The sequence below is a fragment of the Rhinolophus sinicus genome, linkage group LG09, assembly GCF_036562045.2.
Source record: "Rhinolophus sinicus isolate RSC01 linkage group LG09, ASM3656204v1, whole genome shotgun sequence".
NCBI classification, from domain to species: Eukaryota; Metazoa; Chordata; class Mammalia; order Chiroptera; family Rhinolophidae; genus Rhinolophus; species Rhinolophus sinicus.
This window is the reverse complement of record NC_133758.1, coordinates 20,726,316-20,748,138: the sequence shown is the minus strand read 5'-3', so window position 1 is coordinate 20,748,138 and position 21,823 is coordinate 20,726,316. Positions and strand designations below refer to the sequence as shown.

At 51.1% G+C, this 21,823-nt stretch overlaps 1 protein-coding gene across 4 annotated transcripts in view; it reads right to left on the bottom strand.

The window, feature by feature from the left end:
• Positions 1-21,823, bottom strand: part of ZBTB7C (zinc finger and BTB domain containing 7C) — a 325,652-nt gene that overhangs the window by 77,509 nt on the left and 226,320 nt on the right. The window contains exon 1 of one of the 4 annotated variants that reach the window (XM_019721306.2): positions 17,232-17,351. The exons of the other annotated variants lie outside the window; for them this stretch is intronic. The gene's annotated coding sequence lies outside the window, so the exon portion shown is untranslated. Of the gene's footprint in view, positions 1-17,231; positions 17,352-21,823 lie in introns of those variants that run through there. 4 annotated transcript variants of the gene reach the window in all.

The following is a 21,823-nucleotide window of genomic DNA, read 5'->3' as shown; positions in this document are numbered from 1 at the left end:
TTGTCAGATGGGAGGGGGTTGGGGTCTGGGTGAAACAGATGAAGGGATTAAGAAGCACAAATTGGTAGTTACAAAATAGTCAGGGATGTAAAATACAGCACGGAGAATAGTCAATAATATTGTAACAACTATGGTGCCAGGTGGGCACTAGACTTATGGAGGGGGGAATCTGTAAATTATATAAATGTCTAACCATTGTGCTGTACACTTGAAACTAATATAAAATAATATTGAATGTCCACTCTAATTGAAAAGATTTTAAAAAAATAAAATAAAAAAAAATGCCTGGACCATCACGTAAGAGTTGGAGGTAGCTCTTACTGTACATAACAAAATAACTCACTCAGTTCACCTCATGAAATACTGGTGTATGGATGGAGCCTTTATGATGTCTAATGAGCGATCCAAGTGGAACGACTCTTTAGTAAAATATACCAAACTGTTCTCCAGAAAGGCGCTACTGATGTATATTCCTTCCAGAAGACATGGGTGGGAATATCCATTTCACTGCACCTTTGCTTGCTAGTATAATTTTTTTTAAACAAAGTTTTGTGAAATTGAGGAGTTAAAAAAAAGAAATTGAGGAGCTGTGACTTGAGTTTTTTTCACTAGTAATAAGGCTCACCATTGCCTCCGATGTGAATTGGCTATTTGCCATATGTAATCCTACATTTCTGACCTGTCAGTTCCTTTTCCCCTTTTATATCACTGAGAGGTATGCCTTTTTCTTAAGGATTATGGAAGTCCTTTTTATAGGGTTAATACATTAACTTTTTTGCCATATGTGTTACAAGTACATACATAGGTTTTTAAACTTTTTTAATAGTAAAACATTCATCAAGAAATATGAATAATGAAATACTCAGTCTTTGCCTAGTCATTCCTTTTCTAGCATTTATCCTAAGAAAACAATCAGATATTTTTGAGCCAGAATGTTCCTTCTAGTGCTATATATGTTAGGGAAAATTGGAAACTACCTAAATATATAGCTATTATGGTACATTAATGTAAGTGAATAGGGTGAAGCCATTAAAATGAGATTTTCTATGAATGATTAGGAAATGCTCACAGCTAAAATGCTACGTGATAACAGCAGCATAATGCCCAGCACATCCCAAATTTAGGTTAAAAAAAAAAGTATACATATGCTTTAAAAAATGTTGCAAGAAGATACGCCAAAATATGCATAGTGCCCATTGGGGTGGTGGGATTCCCGATGCCTTAATCTTCTTTGTACTGTTCTGATCTTCCAAATTTTTTATAACAAAAAAAGCGAGTTACTTTTGTCACATCAGTCTCCCAAAATCCAATGCCCATGAACATGCCTCACTTGGAGACTTGCCAGAACACAGATGGCTGGGTCCCACCTGCAGTTTCTGATCAGTAGGACTGGGTGGGGCCCAGGAGTCTGCATTTCTAACAAGGTCCCAAGTGCTTGCTGCTGCGGCTTCTGCTGCTGGTCCAGGGAACACACTTTGAGAATCACGCTCTATACTAAAGGGTATTCTGCTCCCATGGCTTTGTTTCCATCTAGGTTACGGAGATGAAGAGCATTGGTGCCTGATCTTCTTAACCTTTGAAGACCGATCCTTGTTTCAACGAGGTGAGGGAGGAGCCAGTGCATCACGACAAACCCGACATGCAAACCTCCTCCTTCCCACAGCCAGCCCCACATGCTTGGAAGACCCACGTTCCACACATTCCTTCCCTGAAACCCCCGGGCACCTCCCTTTCCTTCTCATTTTCCAACCAAATGAACTTGGGAGGATGGGGTCATTTCTCACGGCTATTTTGAATTAACTTTTGCTGTGATAGGTGGGTCCTCCCAGCCTTGCCATAAATTCTTGAGGGGGGGGGGTCCAGGCACCTTGCATAGGCCCACGACAGGTCCCCAGTAAACGTGTGTTGGTTTCTTGGGGACTTCCTGTGCTCTAGGGACTGTCATAGGCTGGAAGTACATGGTAGACAGGATTGGCTGGGCCCTACCCTCATGAAGCTTCTAGTGGGAAGATATACAATATCACAAAAACAGAAGTAATTATCTCATTAATGGGATGAGTCCTCTGAAGAAAATAAAGCAGAAGAATAGATCGTAAGTGACGGGGGTGGGGGACTCCTTCAGTTGGAGGCTCAAAGGCTTTCTGAGTCTGTAGTGTGATGGTGCTAAGTGAGCTCAAAGGCACAGGCAGGGCAGAGCTCGCTGGGTCCCTTAGGCTAGTGTTTCTCAAACTGTAAATGCACACGGCCTACGGATTTTGATTCAGTAGGTCTGGGGTGGACCCGAGATGCTACATTTCCATCAAGCTCCCAGGTGGGGACCAAGGTGCTGGTTCAGGGACCACCCTCTAAGTAGCAAGGCCTCAGGCCATACTAAGGAGTTTGGAATTCAACCTAATCACAGTGGGAGACCACTGAGAGTTTGAAGATGGAGAGTGACAGATGCTACATGTTTTATAAAGATGATTCTGGGGGAGAGAGTGTGTGGGAGGCTCCAGGGCAGAAGCAGGGAGGCAGGAGCTGGGTGGGAGCCCAGGGTGCTGGACCACTGGAGGTGGCAGTAGAGGGATGGAGAACTCGTCAGGTCCAGGATGTACATTGGAACCAGGGCTGGCAGGACAAGCTGTGGGACTGGACATTGCAGGAGGAAAGGGAAGGGGAAGCAAAGCAGATTTCAGCTTCCACCCAGCAGGTAGGTCTATACAACTCCAAACAGAGGGCAAGACTGTGCTGATTCCATCTTCCCATCAACCATCAGGGATTCCCTTGGGCACTGAACGAGGTGGCTCTTTTGGTACCACACACACACACAGTCTGAGTTCCTTCCCCTACTTGCCTACAGAGGAGGCTGGGAAGGCACATCCTAAGTTTGTCCACTCGAGTCCTCCTGCAGCTTGAGCTTGGAAAGGAAGGAACACGGCTGCAGGAGCTAGATGGGCTTTGGGAGGTCCAGGAGAGCAAGTGGGAACCGCAGGAGTCTGCCAGGACTCTTGGGCTGGCCTGGTCCTCCCAGAGGTGGCCCCTGGTCCCGGGGCTCTTCTCTGGGAAGGCAGCTGGCTCCCCTGCCACTCCTACACCTCCTGCAGGACCATGTCCAGGAGCGCTGACCCTCCCTGTGTTTCCATTTAAGAGAGACCCATCCCAGGCGCTCAGCTGGACTGATCTGGTAATCATGGCTGGGGGAGAGAGGGAAGGGGGACCACCCACCTGGTGGCAAAAGCTTTACATAAGCCCCCAGGCACCCATGTGTTTGTTTCCTCATAGTTACCCAGTACCCTCCATTGTCACCAGAGCCTTGCCCAGCTGCTTCTGCTGTGTATCCTGAACCTTCCACGACCTTCTACAACTGCTCTGTCCCTCCTTTGTTTTTAAGATTGGCTTACTGCTCACTTTAAAAAATGTGTGTGTGTGTGTGTGTGTGTGTGTGTGTGTGTGTGTGTGTGATTTTACGTATACATATATTCACAATATTAAAGGGTAATTGGAAAAATGCACACAATAGAGCCCCCCTCGTATTCACACTTCAATACACCTGTTTCCGTTTTTTAGTTCCCTTTGAGCTGTCATTCCATATTCCCGTTTATACAAATGGGATTCTGGACTGAGCTTTGTGCGGAACTGATGGGCAGTAATTCGCATAGAAGCTTTGGATTGAATGAAAGCACTTGGCTGGGGACAGGCAGGAGGGACAGTGAGACGATGGCGTGAGCCCTCACCTGGCCAGGGAGGCAGGTTTGAGGCTGTGAAATTAGGGCTCAGAGGAGAGGCTGAGGACTGTGGGGTACTGGTGCCAAAGGGGGTGCAGAGAGAGGGAGAGGGCTGTGCTGGGTGCACGGGGCTCAGGTGGCCCCCGGAAGGTTGTCTTCTCACTATGCAGCAGCAGAGGCTGGGAAATTGAAGTCTAAGCGGACTTGTGTCTGGGGCTCTGTAAGACACTGAGGTTCTTGGTGATTTACAGCAGTAACGGGGGAGGTTCACTGCACGTGTGGGGGGAGGGGAGGTGCCAGGGTCTTGCAGCCCAGAGAGCTGAAGCATCTGGCTTGGAAACCTGGGTCTACGTGGACAGACGGTGATGCCTGCGCAGTCCCGTGGAGGCACAGCGTGTCGGCAGCACAGTTTTTGTTTTCTTCATGGACCCACTTCCATGAGGCTGTGCAATGTCTGCATTTATCCTTTTCATGGTCTATAATATGGTCGTTACATTCTCCTGTTTTTGGCTACACTGACTGCTACTGTTTTTGTTGTTGTTTTTTTCTCCTGTGAACATGTAGTGGTTGTTTTCTCTTTATTTGATAGGTACATAGCTGCTGGAGCAGGGCTGCCATTACACCCACAGCACAACGCAGTGACATCCAATTCCACGGAGAGGGCTCAGAGCAGCCGAGGCTGGGAGCATGGGCATTAGGCGGACGTCATACGTTACAACACGTTCTGGTGAAGGATGTGAACTGGGCAGCAAAGTGCAAGGGTGGATCCAGACAGGGGCAGCCCAAGAGAGAGCAGAGAGCCAGCTACTTCAGGTTTGTGGGGACCAGAAGTCCAATGAATGTGAGCAAGATTTCCCTGGGTGGGGGTTTCAGGGTGGGGAGTTCTCGCGGCCCAGGATTCCCATCAAGCTGTACATATGGTCCTTCTCACAAGGAAGGAAAACCTTGTGCCTCTGAGACACTGTGCCAGCTTCACTGGAGGTGCTCAGTGAATGAGTGAATGAATGAGTGAATGAATGAATGAATGAATGAATGAATGAATGAATAGATGAGATAGGAGCACTTATGTAACTCACATAGTCTTATCGCCACTCCCAAGGAAGTTGGAATGCTCCCTCCTGGACGCTGACTCCCTGCAGAAGGGAAAGCTGTGGATCCACGGGCTGGGGCGCCTGTCCCTGGGACTCTGTGCGGAGGGGCTGGTACCTTGAGCTATAGCATCTTCTTCTTGACAGCCGTGACCTGGGTGATGTGTCCCCAGGCACAGAGCCCTCCAGCAGCCTGCTGCCCGTGACTGTACCTCAACATGGATCCCTGATTGCGTTGGGGTTGCCTCTTATGTGCTCAGCCCCATGCTAGGGACTAAAGGGGACCAAGACACACTTCCTGTCTACAGGGAGTTTACAGACTAATGAGAAAGATGAGCCATCTACAGGCTGCAGAGGGCACAGAGATGAGCCACCCAGGTCCCCCAGTAAGAAGGACTGGTGGCCCCAGCTGCTGGAAGTACGGGTCAGTGGTCAGCCCTTTAAGGAATGCTTGGGCTGCAGTTACCTGACCCAAAGTAGTGCCCATCCAGGGAGCTCACATCCAACCACAGCCTGAGGCATCAGGGGCTTTGTAAAGGCACGGGACATGCCATGCTCCAAAGGTCCCCGTGGGGTTGGCTGAAGCAGTTGGGTCCCTCCTGACCCCTCCCCCCCTCAGCCCCCTGTAGGAGTTCATTCCAGGGCACTCTTAACATCCTCACACTAAACTCTAAACTCCCACCCAGTCGGCTGCCCAGAGCCCCCAGCCTGGGAGAAACAGGGACCAGAATACTGAATATCATCCCTACAATAATATTCAGGGTGAATTCTGTAGTTCAGGCTCTAAGTGCCGGAAGAATGGTGGCTGCAGAAAAGAATGCTGCAAGGTGCATCCTTGAAATAGAGTTCTCCTTAGGAATCACTGTGCACGATTTTAATTAATTTGTAAAACACAAACATATTATACCGTCTTGTTGATGAATATGAAGAGTTGTTTCTCTCGTATCTCAGCGCTGGGGTCCCTGACGGACAGGAGGTGATATAGCCTGGGGACACCGAGATGGTTTCTTTCCTGCAGGGCTCAGCCGGCCAGGAAAAATGCCAATTAAGGAAAAGCTGTCTGTGAGGCAGCATTTCAGTTGTCACATTAGCCCCACGACCTGGGGATCACATACTGGGTACTAGCTCCCCAACTCGCCAGGCAAACTGGGCCTCTTTAATTGGCATCCGTTCCTTTGGGGCGTGGTGACCTCTACCTAGTAATGTTGAACTTTGCAGGGCTGATGAGAAGCCAAGCAAAGCCTACAGTCTGTCTGCCTGTCTGAGACCCTCAGGCGGGACTGAGCTGGGAGGAGGCAGCAATGGTCCCCCCAGGTGAACGTGTTTGGAGACAGGGGGTGGCATACACCTTCATCGGAAGCCAACAGCACATGCCGAACAGAATCAGCACCACAGCCCCCAGAGCCAAACGAAATGCAACCCACCCCCTTGCAGGGCTGCGGTGTTTTGTTGCTAAACCATTTTCAGATGCTTTGACTATGAAATGAATGTTTCTTTTATTACTGATTATACTAATCATTACTACAGACAGCCGGCTGGGGGCAGGGGTAGGGGACAGTCATCCTGGACAACCGGACCCACGACCTGGAGTCCTAACTGTGTGCAGACCACAAGGGTCTTCAGGGTACAGTGATGCTGCGGGCTTGGGGGTGGTGGCTGGCTGGTCTCAGGACGATGGGATGAAGGTCTCGCATTGGCTGAGACACTGGGCGTCCTCAGGGGACCCTGCTTGGCGTTTTCAGTTTGGTGTCTCTCAAGTGCTGTCTGAGCTGGCCCTGCAAGGGACCCCGTTCCTTGGGAAGCAGGAGCGAGAAGACAAAAAAGCAAAAACCCTTTTTGGGAAATGAACAGGAAGGATTTTGACATGAGTTGGGAGAAAGCCCCTCACGGTCACCCTCTTTTCCAGGCCCCCGCTTTAATCAGAATAGCAGCGGTCAATACAGGGACAACCAGGATGAAATCTAGGGCCAGGTCAAGGCGGGAGCAGTGGCTGCTGACCGAAGCCCTCAGCTTCCCACAGTGGTGGCAGGAGAAATGCCATGGTCCCAGCAGAACCAGGAGCCATGGGGCAAAGGAGAGGCTCTTGGGGGGTTGGGGGAGGAGGGTTGGGACCCAGAGATTTGCTGTATGGAAGCTCTGAGTTGAAAACTATTTGCAAAATTATGGTTACTATGTCCTAGATATGGTGCCTAATTTATCGCTTTAATTCTTTCATCAGCTCAGAAGGCAGTTATAATTTCCCCATTGTACAGATGAGCAACATGAGGCTCAGAGGTTCCAAGAAGTTGGAAAGTGGATGAGCTGAGACTGGAACTTAGATCTGAGTGATTCTCACCCAACAGGCACCTCCTGCTGCAGAAGCCATAGAAGGGCTCTCACTGCTCAGCCTTTTTCCAAAATTCAGACAGTTCCAGCTCCGAGGGGAGACCCTGCTCAAATGAATGACCCCATCCAGCTCTGTGTTACCTGGAGACACCTGCTTGGAATAGGCCATTGTGATGCATCACGACTTGTTCTGTGCAAATGGCAGGCTAACACTTACAGGCTGGGCCCAGAGGGCTTCTCTCATTCAGCCTTCACAGCAACCCTATGAGGTTTTATCTCCTTTTATAAATGGGGAAACTGTAGCACAGAGAGGTTAAATAACTAGCCCAAAGCCACAGAGCCTGTAAACGACAGAGCTGGGACTTGTTTGTATTGGCCCGGATGCCAGAGCCTCTGTGCCAAGAGGCTGTGCCCTGCTACCACCGTCAGCCCCAGCTCAGAGCACCTCCGTGATGCCTCCCAAGCCCTCTGCTCCGACTCTGCAGAGCACCATCTTTCCAGACCACTCAGCTGAGGGTATCACCACTCGAGTCTATAGAATCTTGCTTCATTTTCAAGTTCCGGTCTTAACTGGATAAACAAATGACAACCTTTGAAGGGCAGGGGCCAGAAAGCTGGGGCCAGAAAGAGCCTGGCGCACAGGAGGGCTGCCTCTGCACTCGCTGATGAGGTATCACCGGCCATGGCCCCACTGGCTGTGGGGGAAGGCTCTACGGGGCAGCATTTCTGCTCTCAGGGTCCCACCCATCCTCTCCTGCCTCCCCCCAATGAGGCTCACTTGGCCTGGCCTTTCATCCCAGCATGGGCGCAGGGTTGGCCGACGCTCAGCCCCTCTCCTCCGCCTGGGTCTGCTAAGTTCACCACCATATTATTGGAAAGGCTTCCAAGAGCTGGAGGCCAGGTTCACTCAGAGTGTGCACCACGGGAATGGGGGAGGTCTAGGGAAGCGCCTCTCAGCAGGAGCCCTGACAGGGGAGGGAGGAGGAGATGGTGGAGCTGAGAACCCCACAGTGGGTGTGCATGAGGGCCAGCCAGGGGCTGCCCAACCAGCCAAGGGGCCCACAGCCCCAAGACCCATGTCCTCTGGAGCACCCCTAAGCTCCACCTTCGTGTTTACTCCCATTAGTTTTCCAACCCCAAACATCAACGTCTGGTCTGTTTAGTCCAGCTTATCCTTTCAAGGCCCCCGGTTCTCCTGCCATGTACCCCAACTGACAGACCTCCCCAGGGTGCCCTCATTCACCCTCCTCTCGGCTCACTTCCTACAACCTTGGCCCAGGCCTTACAAGCAGGTACCAATGTGCTTACTCAAAGTGGTTCTAGGAGGTCCCCATTCCCACCCAAACCGCCCCCACACTCTGCCTGGAGTGATTGAATTTGCTTTCTCCTCATGCCTGAAGTCCCGCCATTAGACATGTGTACTGATAAGCCTCTGCTTTCCAAGACAGACACCCCACAAAGGGGGTAACGGGGTAACGTGGTAGTCAGTGTCTCCCACACCTTATTGTGAACTCGCGTCAAGAACTGGCTTTCTCCTAATAACTAGGTTGGCTTATCAGAAGAAGAGGATGAAGCAAGAATTCTGAAGGACGGCTAAGAGCTTGGGGAGGGGGTGATTTCAGAACACAGAGGGTTCCTGGATGGGCAGGTCCCAGCGGGGTACAGGAATTTGAGCAGTGGACGAACAGCATGAAAGTACCAGGCAAAAAAGTTTACTGTAAATGTCTGTTTCGCTGCCCTCCAAAAAAAAAAAAAAAAAAAAGCCACAAGGGAGTGATGAAAAACTAGGGGTCGAAGACACACTCAGAATGGCTCCTAAGTTTCCAGGATCCTTGTCACCTGGTTAGATCCCCAAAGCTCAGGCAGTGACTGTTCTTAGAGTGGAGCATTCACTGAGCTCTCTATCTCTCTCCTTCCCTCCCACTAAAGGAAAATACAGCCAAGCCCAGAAATCTACCCCAAACCTGTTCCCTTCCAAACTACCAACAGGGGAGGACTCACTGATCAGTGGGAGGCAGCAGATCAAGCCCGTTTCCTTTTCTTGCAACTTCTACCCTTCTAGAATTTCTCCTTCTCTGCAGGTCCAGGCCACAGAGACATTAATCCCTATTCAAATGAGCCTTCAAGGTTCTGCCTTCATTTAAAAAAAAAAAAAAATCTCCCAAAACACCCCAAAGCAGTGGCTCTAATATCATCATGTGTGCATTCACCAGGAAGGGAGGGAGAGTGGGCGGGGCCTCACCTGGCCTCTCTGGAAGGAAGGCAGAAATGCGACCCTTCCTTCCCTCCTCCGCCCCCTCCCCCTCTGTCCGACAGCTTTAATAAACAGTGATTACTTCAGTCCTTAGAGCACAGCTGTCCTTTGAATTGTCCAGTCAGGGTTATGGGGTAGGAACCAAGGGCTGGAGCATGAAGCTCCGATCTCCCAATAAATCTGCCCTCCCTCCCTGCTCCACCTGCCTGCTCCCTAACAGGTGGGAGTTGAGGAGGAGGGCAAGGTTCTGTCTGAGACCAGGGGTGACAGAAGCATTTTCTGAGCAGCCTGCTGAGGGCAGAGGCCCAGTGGGGGAGGGTGGGAGAACAGAGCTTGCAGCCAGGGTTGGAAGTGGGGTCACCCTATCTACACGTCATGAATTCAGGCTTCTCCAAAACTCTTCTTCATTCAAATCAAGGGGCCCTGAAGTTACACCTCTCGGGAATGGCTGCAGGCTGGCTGCCTCTCTGGTTAAAATGTGCTGGCACATTACATGGAGTGTTAGTCAATGTGTCATTTATAGGAGGAGTTTGGGAAATGTTGGTTAAATGGATGGATAAATGCAGATGAATGAATGAATGAATGAATGAATGAATGAATGAATGAATGACAAGCTGGACTACTATTAGAAACAGTAGTAGAAGAAGGGAGGAAAGCTCTGGGTGCTTCAAGAGAAGTGGGCAGGGATGCCACTGAGGGGTTGGGAGAAAAAAGGGGGCCAAGTCAAATTCTACCACATCACAGCTGTGCACTCTCAAAAAGCGTGATTCCATTATCAAGTAACCGCCATTTGCATGACTCCTTGTTAAATCCTCCTCCAAGAAGTCGGGACAATTGTCCTCTGAGATTGTGACACTCAGAATTGTCATAGCTGAACTCCAGATACCATCAGTCGGACTCTCTGATGTGTTTTCAGTGGCAGGAACCCCCTGCCCAAATAAAATTGTGTGTGAAAACAGACCCACACAGAACTGTTCTGCTTGAATCCGCTCAGTGACTCCCTTGGGAGAACGCCAGTCTGATCTGACTCCTCATTATGAGGAAAGAAACTGAGGCTCAGAAAGGTCAACCTGTTCTCAGACTTCATCACAACCAACTCCGGTGACTGTTCTCCCCCCCTGAGGTGCTACTTCAGTGCTTCTCAGGTGGACCCTGGGCACCTGTCATGTTTCAAAATGTTTCCTAGGTGACGACAAGCTGCACTCAGGTTTAGGAAGCGCTGGATAAAGCACAAGTTTGAAGGTGACGAGTAAATTAGTAGCAGAGCCTGATGTCGGCTGCTCTTGGGGGCCATGCAGGCCAACTTCTATGAAAATGACTTCCAAGAGCTCCTGGAATTGATTTCTGGTACTGAGGTTTGTTTACACTGAACATGATGCCTCCGAATGGCCACTGACCAGGATTTCAGCAAGTTCTGATAAAAGGGTCATTTTGTGTAACCTTGCACAGTCTTTCATGCGTGGTGAGTCTCCCTGTACCACTTGGTTCAAATTTATCTTTGTTAAAAGTGTTAGCCCGGTCAGTCCCACAGATACAACGATGGGATAAAGTGATTTCATCATGGAGCTGAAATACCAGTGTAAAATGGAACATCCAGCCACATCAAGCAATTTTGGATGAATCAGTGGGTCTTGCCAGCAACTCAAGGCCCCAACAAGAAACGAATGAGGAGACCTTGCATTGCCCAGCTGCCACCTGCTTAAGATGTCAGGGCTCCCCAACAGCTTTCTCGGTGGTTCCAAAGGGGTGATTTAAGGGAATAAGAAGGTCAGGATCTTAGTCAAGTCTCCACTCAAAGCCTCAAACATTGAATAGCGTGTCTAAGAATGTCACATTCATTTCCCTTTAGGCCAATTTCTTTCCTTCCCAGGGGCTGGTTTTCCATCAGCAGCTGTATGTGGGGCTGATAGAGTGGGGCTGAGGGCGTATTCCCCACTGCCAGCTGGCTCTCTGGAACATCTGAGCATTCCTCAGGAAAACAGAATGAGAGCAGCAACCCCTGTGTCATACCGTGGGACCCTGGTCCTATGGAAACTTATAGGAAAAACCTGTAAGAGCTCTGGGACTTGCGGAAGAAACGGCACACATACGTGACTGAGCTGATTCCAGCATATTTCCTGGTGTTGCTTCCTTGAGCATATAAACCCTTAGGAAACGGGATGACTATAATAAAAAAGGTGGCTATTATTCACAAGTGTTGGTGAAGATGTTGAGAAACGAGAATCCTCATCCACTGCTGATGGGAATGTGAAATGGTACAGCTACTGTGAAAACCAGTCAGGCAGTTTCCCAAATGGCAAAACATAGTGACCACATGACCCAGCAATTCCGTTCCTAGGTATATATCTCAGAGAAATGCTAACCTATATCCACATAGAAACTTGCAGAGCATTTTTTACAAGAGCCAAACACAGAAACAACCCAAACATCCATCCACTGATAAATCAATAGTAAATGTAGGATAGCCATACAGGAATATTATTCAACTATGAAAAGAAATGAAGCACTGACGTACGCTACGAAGCGCATGACCCTTGAAAACATTATATGAAGTGAAAGAAGCCAGTCATCAAGGGCCACATACATGATTCCACTGATACGAAATGTCCAGAACAGGCAAATCTATATAGAAACAAAATAGATTATTGATAACCCAGGACGGGGGAGTTGACTGCTTGTGGGTAAGAGGTTCTTTTTGGTGTGATGAAAATAGTCTAAAATTGATTGTGGTAATGGTTGTACAACTTTATATATATACGAAAAGTCATTGAACTGTACACTGTAAATGGGGGAATTGGATGGTAAGTGAATTACATCTCCAAGTTGTCATTTAAAAAAACCCTTAGAAAAGTTCCTCTTATTTAGGTTCTGCTTAATAGAGGCATCTTCTGCGAGCCTTGCTGGGGGCTTAGGGAAGTTCGGTGTCAGCAGGAACTGGAGCCACTTACATCTGTCTAGTGGTCTGTACCAGTAGCTTCACAAAGACCAATGGGCCAACCTTCTTATCTCCAGAAACAACTTAATAGAATTGCCAGCCAGAATCCACAGCCAAAAAAGCAAGAGCTCTGGGTATATGTGTGCACATCTGTGTGTGTCGTCAAGGCAGAAGTTTCCAGAAGGCCAAGTTCAGTGCTATGCTATCATTTGGGAGGGTCACGTGTACATTTGCTTCTGGTTTGTATCTAATTTGAAAAAGCCAACATCGATTGTGTACTCTATTATTAGGCATGTTTCCAGCTTGGAGTCTTGGTCTTGCCCCAGTCAATTTGCTCAGAGGATGGACTCACTTTTTGCCTGATGAAAAACAACCCGCCCCAGGTTCCTGCCCAAAGAGGGGGAGGCTTCGGTGATGCCAGCTTTCCTCTTCTGCACCCCAAGCCAACCTGAGTCTGGCCACCACTGGGGAAGAGCTCTTACCCCAAGGGGAAAGCTTCCTTCTGACTAGTTGGCCTCCTGAATGGTGGAGGGGTGTAGGGGTGACGACTGCAGAGAGAGAAGGAGGCCCACTCTTAGGGGTCCTTTTCTAGGCAAGGCCCTGATGGAGAGGAACTCCCAAACGGAAAAAAAGGAAGTGCGACAGAAGACAGCACACATTCCTCGTTTTCTAAATAAAAACTCAAGAGGTACCGAGGGAAAGTTAAATTATGCTGCAATTGGAAAGTCATCCACTGAAGATAAACTCTCCCTTCAAAGGAATTACTCATCTCACTCCAACACGGTACCTTGGGGTCTATCAGTATTCAAATTTATTAAGCAATGACATGCAGAATGGATTGTATAAAGGGCCTGTTTCATCACCCCATTCCCCAAGCTATGCTTTTTTTTTTTTTTTTTTTTTTTGCTAAGTCATGAGAAGTCCAGCAAGTTAAAAATCAAAACAAAAACTAATAAGTGCGTACATACATGTACATGCACACATACAGTTTCAAAGATGGAAAAAAAAAATCCTTCGTGGAAGTTACTGTGAGGCGGGTGGCTCCAGAAAGGAAAAACACAATCTCTGACTAATATGAAGGAGACTCCAAATTGCTCTTGGCAATAATCTCTCAACCCCAGGTTCCCCTCCCTCTATTCATCTCCGCAGTTCCCAGCCAAAGGAAAATAAACTGCACAGTTCTCTCCCTGGCCCAACCTGTAGGCCAGTACGGCAGAGCAAGGCCTGAGCGTACAAACATCCCCGTGCTATTACACACCTGTGCCGTTGCTGTAAACACGGGACAGCCAGGTGGCTGGGTCACTGCTTCTATCAGGCCGATGATATTGACAGCAAAATGCCTTTATTCTGGCACCGTGGCATCAAAACGAAATGCAATATGATCTCGTGACCTCAGACCAAGAGTTTTTCTTGTTTCTTATTTCTTTTAAAGAAGAAGGAAAGCTATCCTCCCCGAAAGAGTTGCTGTCGATTCTGAAGAAGGCAGGCCTCAGAGCACCATTCACTTGGGCTTAGTTTCAAGGCAAGATTTATCAGAGCACCTTCCTCACCCAAGTGATGGTTAATTTTAGAGGTAGTTATCTTACACCAATTACACCATTCAAGATGGAAGGAGTGTTCACAGGCCAAATGTCCCAGAATATTGATGGCTGCTCTGTCTCAAAGATCTCTCTGACACCATTTTATTAGGACAGATATGTCAGCTGAAATGGAGATGGACAGGAGCACTGGGAAATGGCATAATAAGTGGAGATAGAAACGGATAGAGCGTGGTCTTTTCAGGTGAGCCCTACAACGTGCTGGCAGGCTGGTGTGAGCTGCTCTGAAGATGCTAGGGACAGCCAAGCGACCTGCGTTCTAGAACTGGTTTTGCTACCCCATCCTGTGAACATGGACAAGCGCCCCGGCTGGGAGGATGAGGGGCTCCGAGCTGCAGCTCCAGCCCTGCGAATGTGGTAGTGCCATCATAGCCACTGAGGAATACATCAGGAGGGTGACCCTCGGGGGCAGTTCTCAGCCCAGCTGGCACTGCTCCTCTTGGAGGCTGCATGGGGCTCTTGTCAGACCGAAACTGAAGGCCCATTTTGGAACCCATGATCGTAAAGCGATCATCTGAATAGTAGCGGCTCAAACAGCTTCATGGGCACCGTGTGCATGTCACAGCATCCCCCCTGAGCCAGGGACAGGTCCTGGTGACTGCACCATGGGGACAGCTCATCATTCCAACTGCCCGCTCTTACTCTTCACCCAGGCCTCCTGCTGCTTCCCTTTCTTCACAGTGATGCTTCTGTAGCACCTTCCCACATGCCGTTTCATTTCATTCACTCAATACCCATTGAAGGATGTACTGTTACTATCACTATTCCCATTGATAGAGGCCCGGGGCCAGGTCAGTCTTCACTACCGATGTACACCCAGCACGAAGCGTGGTGCCTGGAATCACACATTAGACAACACAATTGTTGTCGAATAAATGATTGCTTTGGAGGACACTGAGGTTCACAAAGGTTATATTATATGTAACACTTACATCCTACTTTGTGTTATGCTATAATTATCCCAAGGTGATTCTTGTCTCCCCAACTAAAGTGTACAGTTCTGAAAGATGTGTAGTATCATGGGTAGCTTTGATTCCCAGCTCTGTCACTAACTAGGTTGGCAGTTTACTTCACCCTGTTGAACCTCAGTTTCCTCATCTGCAAAGTGGGGCTAATGATTCCTATCCGATGGGTTACATGGGTTAAAGGAAATAATATATGCCAAGGCCCGGGTCTGGCACAGGGTAGGCGGCCCCTGAATGTCCTGTCTCTTTTGCTCCCTGCCCATCCCCTCTCTGGTTGATCTCCCAGTCCTGACACAGCAGGTTAAGCCTCTAGTTCTGCGACTCCCAGGCTTTTGCACTTCTGGTCTTCCTCCTTCAAGGGCTAACCCCAATGCCACCTCCTACTTAAAGACTTTCTTCACTTCTCTAGCTGCCAAAATGCTTCTTCTCAGGTCCCAAAGTGGCTCTCCCAGTACTCAGGCAAGGACGTCTTCCTTGCTACCTAGCTTTTGGCATATTCTGTAAAAGCCTCATCTATTTGAACCCTCAGTGGGGGTTCAAACTTGAGTTCTGTTTGCATCTCTCCTCAGGGCTCAGAAGGTGTTGGATGGAATCCTCATTTACCAATTCCATAACATTCTGGAAGCCAAGCGGTAGGCCTCAGGGCCTATCTGGCACAGGCGTCCCGTGGTTCTGTGTAAGGAGCTTTGGACTTGCCTGGACGCCTGGACCTTAGTCCCTCGTCTGTAAAATGGGGAGAATGAGGACACTGGTGGCTGCCCTTTTGTGGTCCGGCGTCCTGCCAAACACCATGCCCGGAGAGACAGAACACAGACTGACCCCAGCAGTTTTTCTGGAAGGTTTCTTTTCCCTTTCAACCCAGGTTGGGCCTTAAGGGAAGAGGGTGGCACCCAGGCTACGTTCTTTTCCTGGCGATGTAGCCAGAGGAGGTTCCTGAGGATTCTAACCTCCTGAAGACTTAACTGAGTGAGAGTGGAGGTGAAACTTGAAACTGGCAGGGCCATCGCCCTTCCTTCCCCGCCCCTTCCACAAAATCTTCTGTCGAATCTGGAGGAAACGGCCTGATTGTTTCAACCACCCCTTTCCATTTTCAAAATTCTGCGTTTGGAGGGATGGGAAGGGGTATGCCACTAGTGGGCCAATGAATCGCGGGAATGGGGCTGCCTCTTGTATAGAACCCAGTACCAGGGGTTAAAAGAAAGAGGGCAGCCGTGCCCTGACCACCCATCCACAGCCAGGACAACGGACACCAGAGACTGGGACAACTGAACCACCAGATGTCCCCGGAGCCCTCACCAAGGCCTGAAGACAACTGCCGCCCCCCACCACCACCACCGCACTCTGCACTCGACGCTCCGCAAGAGACAGGGGAAGGGGGGGGTGGTGTTCCGGCTCTTTCCAGAGTCCTTCCCAGGCTAGCCCCGTGGCCACAACACACGCCTGTAGGGAACCAGGCGCACGCGGGAAGGTGACGCGGACGTGGGGGCGCACGGAGTCTGTCCCTGCCAGCCCCCTCTCCCCACGCCGTGCCTCCAGGCCGCCTTGGGAGCCGGGAGACTCCAGTTTGACTCGACCGCCAGGAGGGAGTTGTCCCCGCCCACACACGCCGGGTTGGAGCAGAGAAGGGTCCTCACCCACCCAGCCTCCCCCGACAATTCGAGCCCAGGGACCGCTGCGGGACTCCCTCCGGCTCGTAGAGAGAGACTTCTGCCCTTCTGCTAACCCCTCCTTTACTTTCTGCCCCTGTCCGCACCTCGACTTATGTCAGGAATTGCCATGGCTTTTGTTTTCCCTCCAAGTTTTGCATCCGACACTGGGGAGGACCAAGCTTTGGGGGGTAAGGGGGGGGAATTTAAACTAACAATGTATATCCACCACTACCTTTCCGAGCGCCCCAGCTCTCCTCGTTGTTCCCTCTCCCCCATCCCCAAAAGCCTGCCCACGAGGGCCACGGGCAATGAGGAAGCGCGGAGTTGCTTTAGGCAGAGTTCCTGAATCTTTCTCGCATTTCGCTGGGAGGTCTGTGGCCCTGCGCCCCCCATCAGCTCAGGCGCTCCAGCCCCGGGTTCCACAGCACGCTGGGTACAGTTCAGGCGCAGGTTTGAAATTTCTTGCAGACGCTGCCACTCACCCTGGCGAGCGCCAGTCGGGCCACCACGCGGGGTCGGAGGGTCCTGGCTGCGCGGAGCGAGAATGACCGCCGGCGACGCCTGGAGTCGGGGCGCAGCCGCCGGGCGCCCCTCCGAGCTCTCCCCGAAGCCCGCAAGGGCTTCCTCCCCACCCCCTGCCTCACTGCCGGGCCACCTGGTTCCCTGGAGGCCGGATGACACCCCGCTCCCGGCCGATGTCGCCGCAGACCCACCTGGCTGCCCCGGGGACGCTGCGTTCGTGCCCCGACTGTGTCCTGAGCGCCGCCAGGGTCCCGGGCTGGGAATCCACGCGGCAGCGCTGCTCAGGGGAGCCTGCCACAGCCGGCGGGAGGTTGTCATTGATTCGTGCTGGGCGAGTTAAGCCATTCCAGGAGTGGTTTTGAGAAAGCACTCCCACCCCTCCCTCCAACCAGAAGTATTGGCAGGCAGCCCCTTTCGTCCACCTGTACGGGTGAGCGCGGGACAAGGGCCAATTCCACCAGCCTCGCTTTTTGCCTCACTGTATAACGCGCACATTAAACTCTTTCGTAAAAGTAAAACTGAAATGAAAGCAAGGGCGGTGGAGGATTCCCCTGGCCCACAAACCGCCCCTTTTCTCCTGGGTCTGTCCTGTTTATTTATTTATTTTCTACTGTTTCACAAAATGCCTTAACACTTATCTCAAAGCAGGGGCGGCTTTTTATTATTATTGTTTTATTCAGTTCTGCGTTTTATATTTTCAGAGGAAATTTTATTTCCCTTCGCCTGAAACCTGAGCCCAATAAATTTCCTAGAATTATATGTTTTCTCCTTAAAGGGTCGTGCGTGTAACTTAACCAAATCAAACACTGCACAGATAGCATTCAACAGGCAAATAAAGTGCAGGAGGTAAGTGCAGCAGGAAGCTGAAACCTCCAGGAAGCCTTTGGAGCAGGGCTGCCCAGCTGGGCTTGGCCCAGGTGCAGTCATGAGGCCCGAGGTGAGGGCCCCCACACACTCCTCTCAGCACACACACGCATCACACAGCCTCTCCTTTGCTTTGTCTTGCTTCTAAGACTGACTCAGAAATGCCAACCAGAGATCCCGCAGTCCACATTAGGGGCGGGCCAACTGCCAATCAGAGGTGTGGCCAGAGCACCCTCTCCCAAACTGTTCCTTAAAGCCCCACATCAAGCTCTTTTTGAAAATTGCCAGAGGGGAGGCTCCAGCTGCTGTCGGTTCTCTTTTCCCTGGAACTGACCTTCACCTGGGGGAAACTGTCATTAACTGCTTGGTACCTAGGCTGGCTGTTCTCAGACATGGGGGTGGAGCCAGGGGGAGTCCTTCTACCCTGGTGACCAGCTGCCCCGTGGGCCACAGAGAATCAGCACAAATCAAATGAGACCAGTAAGAGGCCGGCCCTCTGTGGCCTCTGCCACTCTTCCAGGGGCAGGCCATGAGCCTTAAAGCACCCCGAAGCCAACTGTGACCCCCAAAGGCTGTAAGTCCATGAAGGCCAAGGACAGAGCCCGGGTTTGCAGAACGCCAGGATGATGGTGCAGACAAAGTATCTCCTCCAACAGGTGCCCCCTGCCTGGAATCCCATGTTAGTGATTCAGTCCTTTGCGGGGCGCGCCCTGCACTGTGCAGACAAAATTGCTTCAGGAAGACCGGAAGGGTCTCTCTCTGGGAAGGGGGCACAGGAGTCTCCACAAGTGGCCGGAATGAGTTGGTCAGACCCCCCTTGCTTTGGCCAGACCCCCCTTGCTTTGGCGGGAGGGCTATGGATGGCAGCATGAGGGGACAGAGGGGGCTCAGAGCCAGGGAGGATGGGGAGGGCGTGTGCTACATCAGGGAATCGGGCCTTGAAGGTCAGAGGGGAGGCGCTTAATCAGAACAGGTGGACACTTTCCAAGATTGGATGACTCCATCGCTTTTTATCAAAACCCACGTACTCCCGGAACACCCAAGCCAAAGAATGAAAAGTCAAATCCCTTTGTTCACAAAGTCACTAATTAAATACCCAATCAAGCGTAACTCCACACTCCACTCCCAGACCAGGTAGGTGAAGGTGCCAACACGTGACCGGGATGGAGTCGGTATCAATCCAGAAGTGTTTGTTGTGTGCCATAAGGGTTTGCCCCAATGGGTGGAAGTGGGTGGGGTGGGCGTAGTGGATGCCTCCCTCCGAGCCTTCCATCTTGTGTGGAGATAAAGCACAAGGCGCTGGTCAGTGTGGGGCAGGGTCCTTACAGCACTGTACGGGGTCCATTAGGAACAGGGTGCTCCTTCCGCAGAGCAGACACGGAGCCCAGAGCAGCCATCTAGACAGGGCTCACTCCCAGAGGGCTCCAGGAGACAGGCAGAGCAGGCCTAGAAGTTTGTGCTGCTGTGAGCAGGAGGGCAAGTCAGCTTCAGGGAGTAAAGGCTAGGGGAAGGGGGCAGCTGGCTTGGTTTAGAGCGTTCTCCCACTGGGTAAAGCATTGAGCTGGGGGCTTCAGGGTGCAACCAGTTTTATGGATGCAGCTTCCTGCTGAAAGGAGAGCATGCAGGGCAAGGCCTGCTGAAGAAAGGGGGAGGTCTGGAGTACCTCTTTCAAACCCAGCTGGAACTGGATGTAGGCAGAGGGGGTGGTGGAGGAGTGAGGCTGCAGGGAGGGATGGGGAGAGTTGCAGTGCCCAGCCCAGCCTGCCCCCCAGGCGGCTCCTCCTAGCAGGGCCCCAACCCCTGGACCTGAAGGAGTGTCTGAGTAGGCCAGTGGGTGGTGCCAGGGCTGACGGTATTGCAGCCAAGAGCCTGGGGAGAGCTGGCCACTGTCCAGCCCATTGGCTGGGTCACACAGTGGACAGTAAATGTCATTCTTTCCTCCCCCTTAATCACTGTGTATGTGCCCTGTTGGGACACACCCTTCAGAAAAGCTCTGGGCAATAAGTGGGGAACCCTGCATCACCACCCCTCCAACCTCGCCTCCCTGTTCTCAGTCCCCCTGCCAGCTGCCTCCTAGGAATAGGACCATAAAAGAGTCTCAGAGGGGTGGAGTGGGGAGAGGGGACCAAGAGAGGCTCCCAAAGCCACTCACAGAAAGGGCTCTGGGTGGGCCAGACTCCAGATCTGTTATTGTGCATTTCCTTTTGGGATGTGGTCCCTTCCTAGATCCTCTTTGGCCTATTCCCTCTTCCTCACCCTCCTCCACTCCCCTCTCCTTCCCACCCCACCCCCTCTTCCTGGGTCAGGTCAGTCAGAGCTCTGGGAAACAAGCTGGCTTACAGGCGCCTGGCTTTTCACATCTGCCTCCAAAGCCACAACTCAACTCTTGTTCCAGAGAGGATAAAAGCTCCCGCTGCAACTACCAAGCCTGGTTCAGAAGCTAAACAGAATCACAGTGAGCAAACCTGCTACTGCCTTCACCTGAAACCTTACTGGAGGCTGGGCGTCAGCTGTGACGTAGGCACCTGGATAACTTCTGTAGGAGCGCACGTGTATTCAGAATGTCTATGTGCCTGTATCGCGAGGCGGGTACAGAGACGATCCGTAAAATCTAGAAATAGTAATAACTAATATCTACTGAGGGTCTAACCCTCACTTAATCCTTGCAAACCACCCCAGGAGGTAGATTCTCTAATTTCCCCATTTCCTGAGGAAATGGGCTCAGAGAGGTCTTGTCACTCATTCAAGGTCAGAAGCCTTGATAAATTGTAAAAGTGGACATGACACCTGGGCCTTTAGGACTCCTGCCCTACAGCTGCCCGTCCCACCCCCCACCCCGGGGGTTCAGCTCTAGCTCTTTGTCTAGTTCCTACAATTGGTTCTCTAAGGAGCAGTTTGCTTTGCCAATGTGTGCCTCAGTTTCTCCTCCTGCTGAACAGGCAAAGTAATGACTCTTACTGAACTGAGAGGCTCTTACTAGCCACGAGGAGGCTGAGGTAAGTTTGGGCTTTGGCAAAGCACTAATCAAACCTCCCCTAGAAAATGCCCACAGACTGGGCTTGCGTGTTCCTGAAGCTGCAAACTCAGTCTCCCTTGCTGCCTCCCTCTCCCTCCCGCCCCGTCGCCCGCCCCAGCCAAGCCATCCATCTGCCAGGCGGATCTTCCAAGTAGATCTCCAATCCGCCCTCTTCCTGCCACCTCCTCCACCACTTTCACCTTGACTTCTACAGGGACCTCCCAGCTGGGCCCCCTGCTCTCATTCCTGTCCAGCTCCCTCAGCCCAGAGCCACACGGCTGCCCAAGTCATCTTCTTAAAACGTGCATCTAGTTGTGTCGCAGGGCACTGAGAATATAATCTAAGCTGTTCACCGTGGCTTACGAGGCACAGCGACACCCCTGCTTCTGTCTGCACACTCACCCCTGCGTTGCGCCCCCAGCCTCCAGTCACAGGCAGACCTCGAGTTCCTGCTTCCTGTTGTGGGACTTCACTTGTGTGGATTCCTTGGCCTGACAAGCTCTCCCACCACCGCAGGTCTTGCAGAAATGTTACTTCCTCAGAGGGGACTTCCTTGACCTCCACAGATCAATTAACAACCTCTGCCCCCACCCCACCCCCATTGTCTATTTCAGACCCTTGATCAAAACACTCCTGCAACTTGTACACTTTAGCTGCATGCTTCCGTGGAATGAGTTTTTGACTGTCCCGCCCACTAGAGTAGAGGCTGGTCGTGGGCAGGGACCTAACTGTGTACACCTGGTACCCAGCAGGCCCCTGGCAATAGGTGGGGCGAACAGTTTGTTGAGAGAACCCCAGATCTGGGAGGCAGAAAGAATGGATCTAGTCCTGGCTCTATCGCTGGAGGGCTGTGTGTCCTTGGGGATGCCCCATGCGCCCCCCAGATTCTCAGCTTTGTCCTCT